The sequence below is a fragment of the Conger conger genome, chromosome 15 (genome assembly GCF_963514075.1).
Source record: "Conger conger chromosome 15, fConCon1.1, whole genome shotgun sequence".
Taxonomy (NCBI): domain Eukaryota; kingdom Metazoa; phylum Chordata; class Actinopteri; order Anguilliformes; family Congridae; genus Conger; species Conger conger.
The window spans coordinates 19,193,189-19,210,384 of NC_083774.1; positions in this window are offsets into that span (position 1 = coordinate 19,193,189).

A 17,196-nucleotide genomic window follows, 5' to 3' on the forward strand; every position below is an offset into this window, starting at 1 on the left:
GAGTGATTACACATGTCCTTCCATGATGGGGATTTCTAATATACAATTTTAACTACCTTCAGTGCTTTCCTGGGCTGCAACAAATAAAATAGAAAATCACATAATATTGTGGGTCATTACCTTGCACTTAATGTTGTAGCACATCATTGATGAGGTGGCAGCAAGAAAAATGTACACTGTTTGCTTGGAATGCATAAATACTTTTCCTGGTTTTATCATTAACGTGATGCTGTAACCAAAGGGCCAGCAGTGTGATTGCACAGGGGCCCGGGGCGGGCAGGGGCCCATGCAGGAGTCTGTGCATCAATGACGAGAAGACTGCCAAGTTATATCGATGAACCAATAAAATCATGATAAAAATACCTCATGATAAAAAGACCTTTCATTTATCATTCCATATCTCTTCTATTGTTACAAACCAATAATGTGCTTTTCCTTTTTCTTAGTTTGGCAGTAGAGCGAACGATTGACCCATTAATGTTGTAAGAGGTGGACAAATACAAACAAATGGTTGCTTCTATTATCTATATATTTATGATTGTAATTGTCGCAGAGGTTTGTAGGAAACCTTTTGTTTCTGAAGATCTATCATATGATTTTAACTGAACTTGATCTATCATTTTCTGTTTCATGATTACCTTCCTGTACATCAGCAAAAGATAGCAAGCAAAAAAAATAATTTCGAGAATGCTTGAATATAAAGACACGTGCTGCTTAAAAAAAAAAGTTTTTTTGTTTTAAACTGGCAACTGCTTTTGGCACTATGTTGATTATCAATTTCACCATAGGCTATTAGTCACCACTTGGCCACAGCCAAACTCTCATTCTCAAAAGCAAGAACTGCTTAAGGAGCAGAATGGGTCAAGAATGGCTCACGACTGCTGTCTGTCCTGGTCCCACAGTGGTGGAATGACCTCCCGGTGAATGTCAGAACGGCAGAGTCTCTGACCTCCTTCAAGCGCAGACTGAAGACCCATCTCTTCAGGCTACACCTTTCCCTCCTCAACTCACAATCACTGTGATTAGCCTTAGACCGTAATGGCACTTATGTATAGATATCGTTACTTGTATAGGTATTGTTGTTTTTATTGGCTGTTGTTGTATTCTAGCTGCCAACAGTGGTATGCTAGTTTGAAAGCTGATTGTACTCTTCAAGGGTTCTGAATTTCTGTATGTTTACACTAGGACTCGGAACTGTACTGTCCTCTCAGGTCTACTTTTGCACTTGTTCTTGTGATTGATTTGCACTTTGTTGTACGTCGCTCTGGATAAGAGCGTCTGCTAAATGCCACATAATGTAATGTAATGTAAAAGAGAGATTTAGTGGGTTATCCATACTTTCAATTGAAAATTACAAAGCTAGGAATCTGGACCATAGAGCTTAACCACCATAGTACAATGGATCGTTTGTGAAACTACGAACCTAGTCACGGCTGTTCCCCAAAACTATAGCGACTAGTTTACAAATAGGCACCACTGCAGTTCACACCACCATAGCTTGAACAATGTCAACAAAAAAATAAAAAAATAAAAAAATAGGCCCTGGTCCTTATCTTTGTTGTACGGGTAGCAATTGAAATTGTACTTCCCTCTAGGGTCTTTCAGCGCCCTTATCCCTGGATATGGGTATGCACTTTGTTGTACGTCGCTCTGGATAAGAGCGTCTGCCAAATGCCAATAATGTAATGTAATGTCATCAATGATGCTATGCTGTGTGTGGAGTGTTCAAGGTTCTCCCAACGACTAACGACTTATGCCCCTGAACCCTTACAGTGTCATGAAAGAAGACAATTACAATGGGAAGTGTCAACAGTTTTGTATTCTACCAAAATTCTAAGATAGCACAATTGTGTTAAAGGTCCACAAAATTAGGTAAACTGAGTTGTGTGCTGCAAAATCTTGTGCTACTTGTACTTTTGCCAGTTCAATTCCAAGCAAGCGTTTGATACGCATCAACTTTTGTCACACTATGCCACTTACTATTAAATGAAGCAGCATTAAAAATAATGGTAATATTTCCTTTCTGAAACAGGATTACCTATCTCTATCCATTTACAATGAGGAAAGAAAGGTAGATTCATCTGAGGTCAGAGTAATTAATTCATGAAGGATACAGTCATTAGCAACTACACCTTTTATTCAAGACCTTGTCGGCCTATTAAGTCCAGAAAGTAACTTGCTATCTTAAACTGTATTTCCTATCGGTTTAAGGGAGATTATAAAACAACTAACAAAAAAATAAAAAAACGGGGTGGGGTGAGGTGGCTAATAAGCTTCACCTATACAAATTTAGGATGTTCAAGTTCTTGAATTAGGTAGCCTACATTAATCCTTTCTTAAGCAAATCTTGTTACACGTGTAAGTCTTGAATAGTATGTTTTCTGGTATAATTCTTTAAGGAATTATTATTCAGGCATCCCCTTTGATTTATATTTCTTCTTACAAATTACCTAAACCGAGTTATTGCCACAAGAACACATTTAGCACAGACCCTGTGCTAAATGAGCATAATGCTAGTACTTCCATAAATATGAGATATATAAACACAAAAACATTCCTTATTTTAAGTAGTGAGGTTTGTCACAAAAATGACAAGCCTCACCACTTTCCTCTTTGGAATCAAACTGCTGGGTTCATGTTCACGTAATCCGGAGGAACTAACGGGGAACTATGCTCCTAACTGCAGGTCAAGTAGTTTACATATGAGAAGCAAGAAAAAAAACTCTTCAAAGCTACATTTACATTTAGTGCTCAAGCCTTTGAAGATTTCAAGCAAATGCATTTACTATAGGGGGATAGAAAGCAATCTGGATCTAGATTGTGCATAAATTTTTCTGCTTAAGAAAGCTCCCCACACAGATGGCCATTCAGGCTGTCTCACAGTGGCCATTTGAACCACTGCATTTTACACTACAGACAGCCAGCCAGAAGCATCATTTAGGGCCAAATGAAAGCAGTGTATTGATGTTTTACTGTGAGCAGCATATTTGGGAATGGAGCTATGGGACCACTTACCTTTTCCTATCAGAGTAGAAAAAACAAATAAGAATGTATAAAAGGATTTTGCATAAGCAAAACATTTTATACAAAAAACACTTCCACAATGATGTGAGGATGTATTTTCAGTTTTCCACACTCTATTGTGGCACCATTCATGATGTAAGTTCATTCTGAACTGTTTAATATTAGCCTTTGACTGTAGTCTTGTAATGCTAAATGCAAAGTATTTGCAGCACTCATGTGGATTTTGACATCCAAAAGCTATAAATTAGACTGAAATAATATAATTTCAAAGTTTTGGTTTCATGTCTCTACTGCTGTGAGAATTGCAATATATGCATATTTTGCACGGTACTACAAACAGATCTGCAGATTTTGATTGAATTGATTTGATATGATTTTGTACTGTGAACTATATTTTGGATCATATTTCAACATCAAATATAAGAAAGCATGCATATAACAATTTATAAAATGTGTTTACCCATCGTAGGTAATATCATATTTCTTACAAGGCCTCTTTGCTGAGGATGGCTTCATTTTGCTGAACCCTGTTACCAAAACTTTTGTTTAAATATAATTTTTTAAAGCATGTTAAATAAAACCATGTCTAAATAAGTGAGTTTTTATCATAAGTGAATAAACAAAATGTGGGTAGCTAACTAGTGTCCATGCTAATGGCATGAGGACAATAAGGACATTCTAGAAAAAATAATTTATCTAAATTTTATTTTATTTTCCAGCTATAATTTTGGTAACATGGTTATACTTTGAGACATCCTCAAATATTACAATATCAGTGAAAATACTCGAGATGATCTTCAGATGAGGCAACATCCTGTTGAACTTCTGATATATTCCAAATATTTTATGGAGGTGAATGTGTTTAGGTAACATGGTTGAGTGAATAGTAGGGACACAGTTAAAATACAGCCCATATTGCCCACCTCTGCAATAGGAAGAGAATAGTACTGGAGAATTAGAATAGTCCATTCCAATAGGTCTTGTAGCAGCCCCTGCTCGTAGTGTCATTATGTTCAAAAAGCACTGTAAAGATCCGCTGGGAATCATAGCCCTTACAGACTGTATAATGATGCACAGGCTGAGTGCAATTACAAATAAATGACAGGGATGTTGAGAAGAAGGAGAATGAATGTAGAATTAGCTCCTGTATTTTCTGAGGGCACTCCATCTATGATCAGGAAAAAGCTGGCTCTCCTGTCACCGGGAAGAATTCTCAAATGTCACAGGTAAAATGACGAAGCTTTTAAACTTTCCGTGAAGCTTTTCCTCTCTGGAGCATTTCTTATTCAGGGATTTCTTATTCTTTCTGCAGTAAGTGTCTGTGGCAGTCTGCTGCAGCATAATAGCTTGAGATGGCCCAGCAAGGGCAGGCTTCGTTAATGCTTTTCAGATATTTGGAAGGGGTTCGATTTTTTTTCTTGGCATGGCACATGAATCCAAAACCAAATGTATTTTGGAGTTATTGAGAGATGACCACTTACAAATCAATATGGAATACGCCAGATTGTTTGATATGGCTGTAGCCATTTTTGAATGGAAATTGTGGTTTTCAATGTTGGTCTCATTACAAATTAATGTATCTTACCCACTCAGTCCCACCTTCTATAATCAAAACACAAATGAGTGATCTGGGGTCTGAACATGGCTTCTAATATAAATTTGGTTTAGAGGTCATACTTTTTTCCATTATTCATCATTGTGCTACTGTATCTGTCCCCATTTCAAAAACATTCAGTTTTTCCTTTGTGCAAAAAACAAAGTTCAGTTTCACCCCTTTTCCAAAAGCCTTCGGTCTGTTGGCTTCAGGAAAAAAATGAAGGACCATTCACTTAAAGTGTTACCTAGTTATCGAGAGTTCACGACCATCTCATATGTTTTGAATAAGTGTGCACATGGGCTCAGATCTTCTGAAGAACACGTGCTGCAGAATAGACAGCTCATTCCATAGAGGAGCAGCCTTCCTGTACATTATGGTGTATGTGTCCAAACACATTCATTATAAAGACCTTTACAATTGTTTCCACATTGAACTTTCTTTCATAAATTCCCTGATCCTCCACTATAAATAATGAATGAGTAATTCAGGAATTCAAGTAATTCTGAGCCGTGTTACCCAAAGGGTTTGCAGAATTGGAGACCGTATTCACATATTTGCTTGTGCTTACCCTGCTTTGAAGCACACTCATTTCACAAATGGTGCATGTACAAACAATAGAGTTTTTATATTGTTTATGAGCAAGGGGTGTCACCACTCCAAAGACCAAAATAATAAAAGTACATGGAAGCTCATTTTGGAACCTATTTTGAATGATCAGGGTATTTTCTTTGTTTGTTTCTTTGTCATTGTTTTCATGCCACAAAATAGAATCTTCCTCTCATGGCTATCTGTACTGCTCAAATCTGTCTCAGGAAATGCAAAGCATGGCGAAGAACAGATTTGTATTTTGCATAGGAAACTGAACATGAATCAATTCAGAATCAGCTTACAGTGTAAGAATGCTAACGCCCTCCTCCCCTTTATCAGTAGTCATCACAGAATGCAGAGGCCTGCCCCTATTAAAGGCCTTTTCTAACACACCTTACCTCTTATCCCAGATTGAACACTATTTTGGTCCACCTGGCTCTGTATTGCAGTGGTCAGGGTGGTTTAAATTAACCACAGAGCTCCTCCACTTGAGCTAAAGCACCCTTTGCCCTCTCTCCATAAAAACTGTCATCTGCAATAACACAATTCTGTGCTTAACCAGCAAAAACCTGTGTGTTATTTAGATAATGACTGCACATTTAAATATGTATAAATATTTATATGTAGGGGAAGCAAGGATTGTGTAAAATAGTCATTCCTGAATCCAACAGTTTTAACCGTCAACACCCTCGTTAAATGTCCAGCACTCTGAATACTCCATACAAGTGTGTCAACAGTTCAAACACCTCCCTTAACCAACATGTAAAATATGTTTGGTAAGTATTATCAAATATATAAATGATCAATTAAATCGCCAAATTCAGTTCTAGACAGAGCAACCTGTTGGATCAACCTTTATAAAAATGCACAACTTGCAACCAGATGAAAATCAAGAGATTTATTTAGTTCTAAAATGATTCATGTCTATTCTAAAGACATAGTTCATCTACCGCAAAACAATAAAGGTTACACATACAGACACATAACAGTCACGATATCAAACCACAGCTCGTTTCCTCCCAAAATGCTCAAGAAACGTGATGGCAGACAAACATTACAAAAGACCAGTGAGGGAAAAAGTAAACGGCAGACCAAGGTGCAAGACTCAGACGCTAACTTCTAATTCAAACCAAAAAGTAAAAAGCCAGGTCTATTGTGAAGTTTGTGGTCTTAAAGCAGGATGTCAGCATTACATCTACCTGGCCATGCCCATTGAGAGACATCCACACACACACACAGGCACAGACAGACACACACGCAGACACACACACACACACACAGCCGATCCCCCAGTTCTGTCTCTCCGTTTCTTATCTATAGACCAGGCCTGGTCTTTTGAAGTTCCCGATGGCCCAATGGTGAATTAGGAATGAGTTACCTGACATATATATTTAAAATGAAATGATGTTAAGATGTACTGTATTTGACTGCATGAAACTCACAGATTAATAAAATATAACTTAAATAACCTAAAAGCTATCCTACTAATTAAATAATACAATAAAATGACAGATGTTGTTCTCCAAGCATTTTGGAGGAGGAGGCAGTAATACCATACCAACCAGTCTTTACAAGTAGAAGTGCATGGTATCTTCACAGAGAATCAAACCAAAATGTTACATAGGGTTTGACCCCAAGTTATAGTGGCTGCAGTCTGCATATCATACTGATTATCAGAAATAGGGGGGTTGCCAACAAAATCAATTATTTCAATAAAATCAATGTGCACATTGGAAAAACTGCTTTGTGTGCTGTGTTTGCTCCTCAAGGGCTTTGAGTTCTTTGGTGGCATCATCCCAGGGAAATATGGTTATTTCTATTGTTCATTAAATTAATGAATAAAATGAATAAAATAAATAGTTCTACGGAACTTGTGTTTATGTTACTGCAGCAGGAACAAAAAACAGGTGTTAACAATGGTATCTTTCTTCCAAGTTCTGCTGTTGGGAAAGCAATTCACTGGGGGGTTGGTACATTGCCTGAGGTGGAGTTATCATAGGGAGCTTTTAATAAATTACCAGAAACTCAATGTACTTTCAAATAAGAACTCAGCAGGTTATCCACACTGTGTGTCTGAGACATCTACTGGCCACTGCACGGTGTTTTTCAGAATTTATCCTCACAAAGAAAAAGTTGTCGTGCGATTAATTAAATAAATTAAATTAATAAAAAAACCCATAAACCGAGTCCCAGGCGAAGTAATTTGGACCCCACGTTGGCTGTTAGAAATTCCATTGAAGGCTCAGTGGGTGTTGCTGCAGAGACACGGGGAAGAGCACATTACCTCCCCTGCACAGTCTATTGCACTCATCTAAGCTGGCGGTTCACGAGGTGAGAAACTGCAGGAATCTCTTGACCTTTCCCAGTGATATTCACAGCCAGCTGTCCAGAGTCTCCGCTGTTAGAGCTCCTCCACGCCACCGCCTGCTCTCCCCAGATTATTAGCTCATTACTTTTTAAAGACCCTGTTGTGCCAAGGCCTCTGCTGCTCTACCAGGCTAAAATTGAGGGGGGGTGGGGGGGTTTGGGGTGTTGGGGAGACTTTTCGACCTGATCGCTGCATGCCTGTTGCTTTCTCTCCGGTTTGGATAAAAAGGAGAGAATGCATAATGGCTGTCTGTGTTCCATCACAGAGTATACTGTTTTATATTCCCCCCAGGTTACACTCCTCTTTGTACCGAATGGGCTGACACACTTCATTAATACTTTATAGAGTCATTCTGCAAGAGAATACTATGTCAAAGTCATAGGGGGGAACTGCTCCTGCAGCTCTTCAGCATAGCCGTTCTCCGTTGCGTACTGCAATTCATTTGCTGATGTCTTGGATCACAGCTTCTTCCTTCCTACCAGGGATTTTAATAATCAGGCAGCTTCTCTGGTCAAGCGTAATGTAATTGTCTGAGGGCTTAGTGAGGCTTTGAGTCGGCTTGAAAGGCCCATGCTTTGTCTTTAAAAAATGCGTTGTTGACTGAAAGTGTTTGCACAAAGTACAAGGAATTATGGTATCAATGGTATTAAACATACCTTTGTTTGTTAGTTTGCCAGATTGGAATGTTGTTGGTTTTTTCCTTTTAAAAGAAACAAATAACAAATCCTTGCATATATTCAGACACACTGATAATTCACTTTTAAGGACAAATGACTGGTTATGTTCATAACCAGTGTAGTTAGTTAATTATTTATCATTTTAACTTTGCTGTATTTGCATTCCCTTGCATTAATAGCAGTAACCAAGATAACACATGGATACATCCAATTGTACTGGCATATGTGGATGATTCATAACTCACAACTGAACACTACAGCTCAGAACGTTCTTGGAAAGATCATTAAACATTAACCGTATATACAAATACAAAAGTCAAAATAACAAGCCTTACACAACAAAAAAAAAACATGGTAAAAAAGCTTGTGTCCGAAAACCACATGGGAACACCTAACATATGAAGTTTACTTGTATATGATAAGAACGGGAAAAGGTAACCTATGCTACCATCATATGCATGTTTACATGTGAAGATTGTTGTTCACATTTGAGAGTCAGTCACATGTGAAAATACGGAATTCTGTATTTTCACATTGCATGAAAATCATAGATTCCTTCAGAATCCACATTTCATGTATGATCTTGGTGGATGGCGGTATCGTGTGAATGGCTGTAGATTACAAATAAATGTGACAACTATGTAGTCAGATCCTTCACATTCAAATAAATTAAATAGCCCTTGCGTAGCTGACTGCAGTACAGTAACAATAGGTTTTTCACTGGTCTACACTGGTGTATTCCCATCTTCATGTGATGGGGTCAAACAGTAATGAAACAGGGTCAAAGGGCACTTTTTCCCTTTTAATGAATGAATAGGTGAGATGGGAACAATTTTCCCTCAGGGTAGGGATCCACTTTGACAGATTATCCCCGTCCCCCAAACGTGCATCTAAAGCCAATAGAGCCGGATCCTTTCTGGGCTATTTTTCTGGGCTTCCCTTGGGAATCAAATGAGCCCTTCCACGGTCGTGTTGTGTCGCCTTGCAGAAATGCATTACCACCCAAAGTGTTTTTTATCTTATCAGCTATAATGAAAATGTATTATAATACTAGTATTACATGCTAGAGTATTCAGTCCACATGCACAAGATACTGCTCCTTCTATACGTGCAGGGGAGAGGACCGCGTGGGTCTGGTCTAGTCCGGGGGTGTGAGAAAACAGACCGAGACACAGTATGGTAAGGTGGCAACATGTTCAGCAGATTGCTGACAGGAATTAAACATGCCAGCTGGTGCTAAGCAGTGCAGGGCCTGGTGAGGACAGAGGGAGAGAGATTGTGGATGGGGAATTCCATTTTTGAGAGCACTTTGAAGACAGTGGCTGCACAAAAGAATGATGCCTATCCCCTCCCAGGAAACGGGTCATTTCATGAGCTATGCACTTGGATTAATTGATGAATAATTATGGGTATTTCTGTAGCCTCTATTTTCTTTACTTCTATGTTTTTCAGTGCATGAGCGATTTGTCCTTAGAATGAGTGATGAGTATCATGGCTGAGCAAATATACATATGGATATACTGCATGTTAAAGAAGATAAATAAATATGTGCATTTGGTCACTGTATTTATCTTCTAGCTGACATGTATTGGGATACATAAAACCAAACATCCAGTGATCTACCATTTGTACTATCTCACAATCACACCAGATTGATTGTGCATTGCCAACACACAACAAAGTTTGACTTTGTGTTTTTTTTTATGCCATGTACAGTATTGAACACAAAGTTAACCCATGTGTTAAATACTGTTTAGTGCCATGTTTCAATTGATTGTGTTCCTTATAAAATTGGGCGGTCCGTTTTAACCATTTATAAAGCAATCATAAATTATCATCTAATGCTGTTTTACACCTTCTTACCTACAGTACTTCATTCCGAGTCATTACAAATTTAAAATTTGATTCTGTTTCCTCCTGTTTGTCTTTTAGGCATGTGATTATGAGCTTCAACTGTGCTTTTATGTTGTTTGTAACACTGCATTGCTGCTATCTTGGCCAGGGCTCCCTCGAAAAAGAGATCTTGTAATCTCAGTGGGACTCACCTGGTTTAATAAAGGTTAAATTAAAAAAATAAAAGGAATAATAAAACACATGTTATGAATTGTTAATTATTGGTCGATATACGTACCTCATTTACCAAATAATTATGCCACTTGTTTTTGTAGTACAATAACCACAATTTATGTATATTGATAGTCAATTTATTGTTGATAGTCACTAACGTTTTATGGCAAGTACTTGTTTCATTTGTTTCAGTTGAAGGATAGGAACAGGGATTCTGTCTTCAAACAATGAGACATGTAATTTTCCGCTCATTTGCTTGCAGGCAATATCCTGCTGAATTTTGTTCTCTGTAGGGGATACATCATGGTATCCTCTCTTGTAAGTGCTCAAGGTGAGAGCTGACTTGTTTGACAGCTAAGCACAGACGGAACACAAGGTACTTTTATATGTATTAAAAGTGGTTCTGCAAGGGTTAGAATTTGTTTTCGGATTGCTTTGGGAGATGATTAGGTTTTCAAGCTACTGCCTTCCCTTGTTATCACACAAACCACTATCATAGATGCTGTCAAAGAGATGCAACATTCTTCTCAAAAACTTAGATGCATTAGATCAAGTTTGACTGCCTTCGGTAGTTAATGTGTTAGTGGGAATATATTTCCCATGCGTTCATTTGGTGACATTTTGTCAGTTTTGTGCTCAGAAAATGATGTTGGTGTCATATTTCATCATTGTAGTACTGTACTGAGGACTTCCGCCTTTCTCACTGTCAGCCATCCCTACATCAATAGAAATATGAAAAACAATACTTGGGGTCAAAAATTTAATGATAAAACAACAGATTATCCAGTTTGGCTTGGTTATATGAACTCTGTTCTACCTATCCATTGGTGCAATCACCAGTGAACAACATCACACAAATGGCACAATACAAAATCCACAGAAGTGTATAATATGTTGACATAGGTCAAGGTATTAAAGTCCGCAGTCGCCTATAGTACAATATTTAAAAATATGACATGAAACAAATGAAGCACATTAAGCATAAAAGCATGTTATAATCAGTAACAGGGTGAACTATAAAGCAATCTTTACAATAATCTTAGAAAAAATGGAATATCTTGTTTTGAGTCGGCCTGTAGCATAGTGGTTAAGGTAAATAACTGGGACACACAAGGTTGGTGGTTGTAATCCCAGTGTAGCTACAATAAGATCCGCACAGTCGTTGGGCCCTTGAGCAAGGCCCTTAACCCTGCATTGCTCCAGGGGAGGATTGTCTCCTGCTTAGTCTAATCAACTGTACGTCGCTCTGGATAAGTGCGTCTGCCAAATGCCAATAATGTAATGTAATGTAATGAGTCATTAGTACTGTATATGTTTCATTGTCATGCTTCACATGTATCTGAAACAAAATGGTAAAATAATGTATTTAAAGTTAAATTATTCTTGTACAAGTTAGCTCTACTAAATGAAACATGAGTAGAATTTTACAGTATGTAAATGGGACATAATTATACATGAAGATGTGTGACAAGAAGCCCACATTCCACAGGCTAATTACCTTCAGCTAATTACAACATGTTTCCAAACACCGCAAGTTATTTAATTATGTTTAGAAATGTGTAAAAGCAAACTGTGTGTGTGGCTGTGTATGTGTGACTGCTTGCTGCTTGCATGGTTCTTCCAAACACCTTTCGATGGATAATGACCTTTGATCGGTTGCCTGCAAGCATTGATCGGTAGCTTAGAATCCACATATTTTTAAAATATTGCAGGCAGGAATACAATTCGTTGTGCATTATTCATTACAAGTTACTGGTAGATTAACAATAGCTTGTCATCAAGGGTCCCATGTATCAAATGAGCCTCAAATCACTGTGCTGCTCTCAGATATGCAGTAGATACTACTATAATTAATATATTTTGAGTTCAACAGGACAATTTGTAAGGAGAAACAATTCTTGTAGTATCTACTACATATCTGGCAACAGCATGATGGTTTGAGGCTCATTTGATACCTTGGACCCTTGACGACTTAACAACAAATGTGTTCCATACTGTATAATTTACTGTATAATTTACAACATACAGCATAATTAACATAATATATATAATATAATATAATATATAATATAGCATAATATAAAAAATGCTGCAATTACTACATGATGAAACCAAGGCGACCCTAAATGTTTGAATGGCAGTGTAAATAAATGAAACTACCTTTCTAAATACACTCCTTTGCACTCCCCTGACAGTGCATTGTGCGGATGCCATACAAAATATATTTTGAAGTTGTAAAAGTTCAAACACAAGTAAGCAAGTGCCTTTATTAGGTTTTCTTCAACTATATAACTTCAATACTCATTCCAAAATGGATAATGTAAGAGCATGATCAGACGAAAGATTCATTCATTTGTCAGGCATGCTCCTGGTATATCCTCACACTGACTGAAATTAAAGGTTGCTGGGAGGGTAATTTTGAGATTTTCTTTCTTTGCTGTGCATCTATGCTCATTACACTGTGTGATATTGAGGATGGCACATCTCAGTGCTGCACCCCTGTGATCTGTAAATGGAATATGTTTTCGTATTGCTTTCTGAGACCAGGCATATTCTGCACAAACAGGACTTGAGAAAGCAAAAGCAGCAGGCGCTCCAGCAAATTGTTTTATCGCCGCTTTCAGGGGTCAAGGTCAAGGTGTGGGGGGGATGACATCATGTAGAAATATTTTAAAAGTTCTGCTTATGCCCTGGAAGAGAATGCGTGGACTAGTTTCTCAAACCAGGAAAATTCTGTCAGCCTAATGCCATTTTGTGGAGTTTCAAAAGGCTGTATATGTCACTGACAGACCCAGGAGAAAAAAAGCAAATGATTGCCATGCAAGGCACCAACCAGCTTGTCACGAGCATTTGGGGGTTAGGAGTCTTGCTCAGGGACACTTCGACACACGACAGGGCAGGATCGAACCGGCAACATGCAGCATGTGATAAACTCAAGTTATACTTTTTTGTTATACTATATAGTAATATGTGTGATTTAAGATATTCCATTTTATTAGTTATGTGCTCTGCCATTGTTTTTTCTAGGGGGCAACACCCTCTGTCCATTTGTCATCCAGTATTGTTTAGCCAAGATTATATCTGTGCTATAACAATCAATCTATAAAGTTATCATTCAGTTTACTTGAGCTCAGGTGATATCTGCATATGCACAATAATATATGATATCAATGATATAGATATATTGCTCCTGGCATGCTTCACTGCATATTGAGAGCTAGCAGCTGCCTGAATTATTATCTCATAGGTTTTAAAGGCAATGCCCAAAGTGCATTAAGATTTTCACTTGATCATACACTTTTATTAGTGTGGATTATGTGAATGAGAGACCATATATCTCTTCTCTAGAGCAATATAACATTTAAATCAGGGTCTAATGTGTCACAAGCGTATACACTAATGTGTGCACAAGAGTACACAGGCAACCCACTGCCGATGGGTAATCGATGGGATACAAATGAACCCTGCGCTCTTCGTTTTTTCCCTAGAGCTGTTTGCATTCATGTAGCTGGAATCATGCATTATATTCATATAATGGATTGCTATTTAGATGGTCATTGATACATTCAAATGCTGTGAGTAATGGCATAAGAAAATGGTAATGCCATAATTCAGAAAGGTATTGGTTATGTATTCTGATTTTACACACTTAAATGATGCTGCCTACCAGAACCCACATATTTGTACATGTGACATTTTAAGGACAAAGTAATTGCTTATGCGTATACTGCACAATTAATTTAATTCTTTTGTTAGAAATATGTGAGACTTTATTTCACTGGGCAAAAAGCAGACAAAAGCCCTGCTCCAAATTGTTTTGTTTTGTCATTATTCCTGAAATCCCCTCTTAATAGTTGAAACAGTCAATGAATAGATCCACAATGATCTATTCATTTCAGTCATCTCTCAGCCAGAAAGGATAGCGTGTGTATTCTAATTCCTCTTAGTCACTATCTTTGAATCCACTTCCGACTTTTATGGGATGCTCTTTTCATAGCCATTATTTCATGTGAATTTAAAACAATGCTTGGAAGCCACAGCACTCCCTGACCTGGTCTCATTGGGTAAATAGCTTGCTCCAAATTATCTACTAGGAAAAATCACTCCGATTCATGGAGCAAATTATAAAATAAATAGATGCCTGGCATTCAGCATGTGTTCTTTTGATGTTTTTTTGATGAGGATGTTTTTAGGGAGAAAAATGGGGAACAAAATGTTTGAATGTTCTGTTTGACTTTTTTCATGTAATGTAATGGGATGCCTTCCTAATTTTATCATTTATAAAACACCTTTTCTGTTCTCATGAAATTATGCCATTTTATCCGATAGATTGCGTCTGTTACGGCAGGGAGGACAGAGGAACCAGAAGCAGACACAGGGATGTGGAAAATGGCAAGTTTACTCACAGGTGATGGGACAGACAGAGCGTAGTCACAAAACAAGCCACGGTCAAAATCCAGGGGGTCAGTCCAAACAGGCAGAGGTACAGAAATCCACAAAACACAAAGAATAGTCCAGGGAAGCAGGCAGGGGTCAAAACAGGAAAACCAGATAAACAAGGGCAAGGGCAAGGACTCGGGAACAAGGGCAGGGGCAAGGAAACAAGGAGGCTAGAACTGGGGAAGGAATCAAGGGCTCGGGAACAGAAACAGGACAAGACGAACTAGCAACGTGCAACTGAAAAGGACAGGTATAAATACACAGGGGAATGAGACAAACTAGGCGGGGCATGGGAGTGAGGGCGGTCTAACAAATAAACATCAGGTGAGACACATGAAAGGGTAATGGGACAATAACGAGGGGGAAAACAAAAACGTGGACTGGATTCACAAAGACACACATGTAAAACAAACGGCTCTGGACTAGAGAGTAGACAATGCATAGATTGAAGACGTAGTGATAGTTAAGAGACAGGTGCGAACACTTTGCTGAAACAGACGAGTAATAAGGGATAGCATAGGAAGGCGGAGTTGTAGAACAGCGCAGAAATGCTAAGAGATGCGTTAGTGAGTTAGTAACGTGAATATTTCTAAACTACCCAATAAAAGTGATTGTTAGTTAGTTAGTTAGACAGACAGTAAGTGTATTAATCGGATTAGTACTGTACAAAACCTAGATTAGTAGTGGTTAGTAAGAATAGTGCTTTACAACATTTAACTATCAAGAAAAAGCAGGAAGTAAGAATCGCGAGTTGAGAAAAAATGTTGAACCCCGAAAAACTACCGTAACCACCCGAATAGTGGGGCACGCAGACAGGGGAGTGACTCGACTGGAAAACATTCAGACGCAGACATAACAGGGGAGGACGAGTGCAAAGACTAATGAAAATAAACAGAACCAGACATGAAATATGAAAAATAATAAATTACAAGAATAAATAATATTAAACAATGATACACTAACACACAGAACACAGGAACATAACAGCGTCGGGCTCTAGGCACGCAATCGGATGAACACATTCATAATAGAATAAACCATGCAAAATAAATACAATGAAAAATGTAGTGATTTGCATATAACATTAAAGCACACTTGCTTTGTGAATTCATGTCACTTTTTCATAAATTAATATCAACTGCTTTCAGAATGGCAATTTTGGCAGGTTTGAGGAGGCTGTTACTTATAACTTCTAATAAGATACAAAATGCAACAGATGGTTTTAGAGCCTTTAGAGGAAGAGCAAGTTGAGGAGACAAAAATAGTTATCTGTAAACCAGGGTTTATACAACGCCGGTTTTCTTTACATAATTAATCCTGAGATTGCACAGTTAGTTTTTTGTGATTCTCTGCGCCCAGAGAGCCAGATGCTTGAGGGTGCTGAATATAGCTCTACATCTTTTTGGCCCTGAGCTATTTTCTACTCTTTCCACAGCACCCGCAAATAGCCCTGAGTCCATCCCCAACTGTGACTATCATCGCTCATATCTTTATCTGTGTATATACTCCACATGGGTGCAAAAACAGCAATTTTCTCCATAAAACTCCACAAAGCCGTAATGTGCATCATTTAAATGAATGTGTGCTTCCTCAAATAAAACATTATGCACATCCACACAGGGGGCATGGCTATGGATGGTAATGGTCCTCATTTTTAGGGGTCCAAGCAGCAAAGCCATTGGAACCCTATTGTAATTGTTCTGGTTGTTACTATATTATTTTTATTCCAACAGTTCATTGTGGAATGTTCATAGAGGCCAGGAAACTGTATAAACCCTTTAATATTGCACCAATTGGCTACACGATTGGCACTATTACAGGCAGCTGAAAATGGAAAGTTTGAAGCTCCATGATGAGCTACATTACCTATATGATGTCATCACAAAATGTGGCACACAGGTGCAAACAAAGGATCAAAACAGTTCCTTGTTGGATCTTCTTTGGATTGGATTTATTTGTCAAATGAGTCTTTCAATAATTAGTCCAAAATGGCAGAGGGAAAAAAAATAATTAAGTAAATAATCAAAAATTGATTGTTTATATAATTAATGAGAATGCCTTTTTCTGCAAGCTTTGGACAAATTGCAATAAAAGAGACTGGCAAATTTCAACAAACCTGTCATATTTTCAGAAGGTAACTTTCTTTTAGTGTCTTTGACATTTATAAATGCTTTAAACTATTCACATTAATTCCGCTCCTTGTATTATACTGACACATAATTCTATTCACGCTAAAAGTTCATCAAAATTATAAACACGTACAATATTTTTAGTTGAAAATAATTACCAGTTATTAAATAATACAAATCTTATTTTGCTTAAACTTAATATCTGAATGTTTTGACTATTTGATTAAAAATATTTTTCTTGATAGGAATAGTTAATCCTAACTAATTTTGTACGGTAATCCTAGCTTTGTGTGAAGAAGAGTAGGC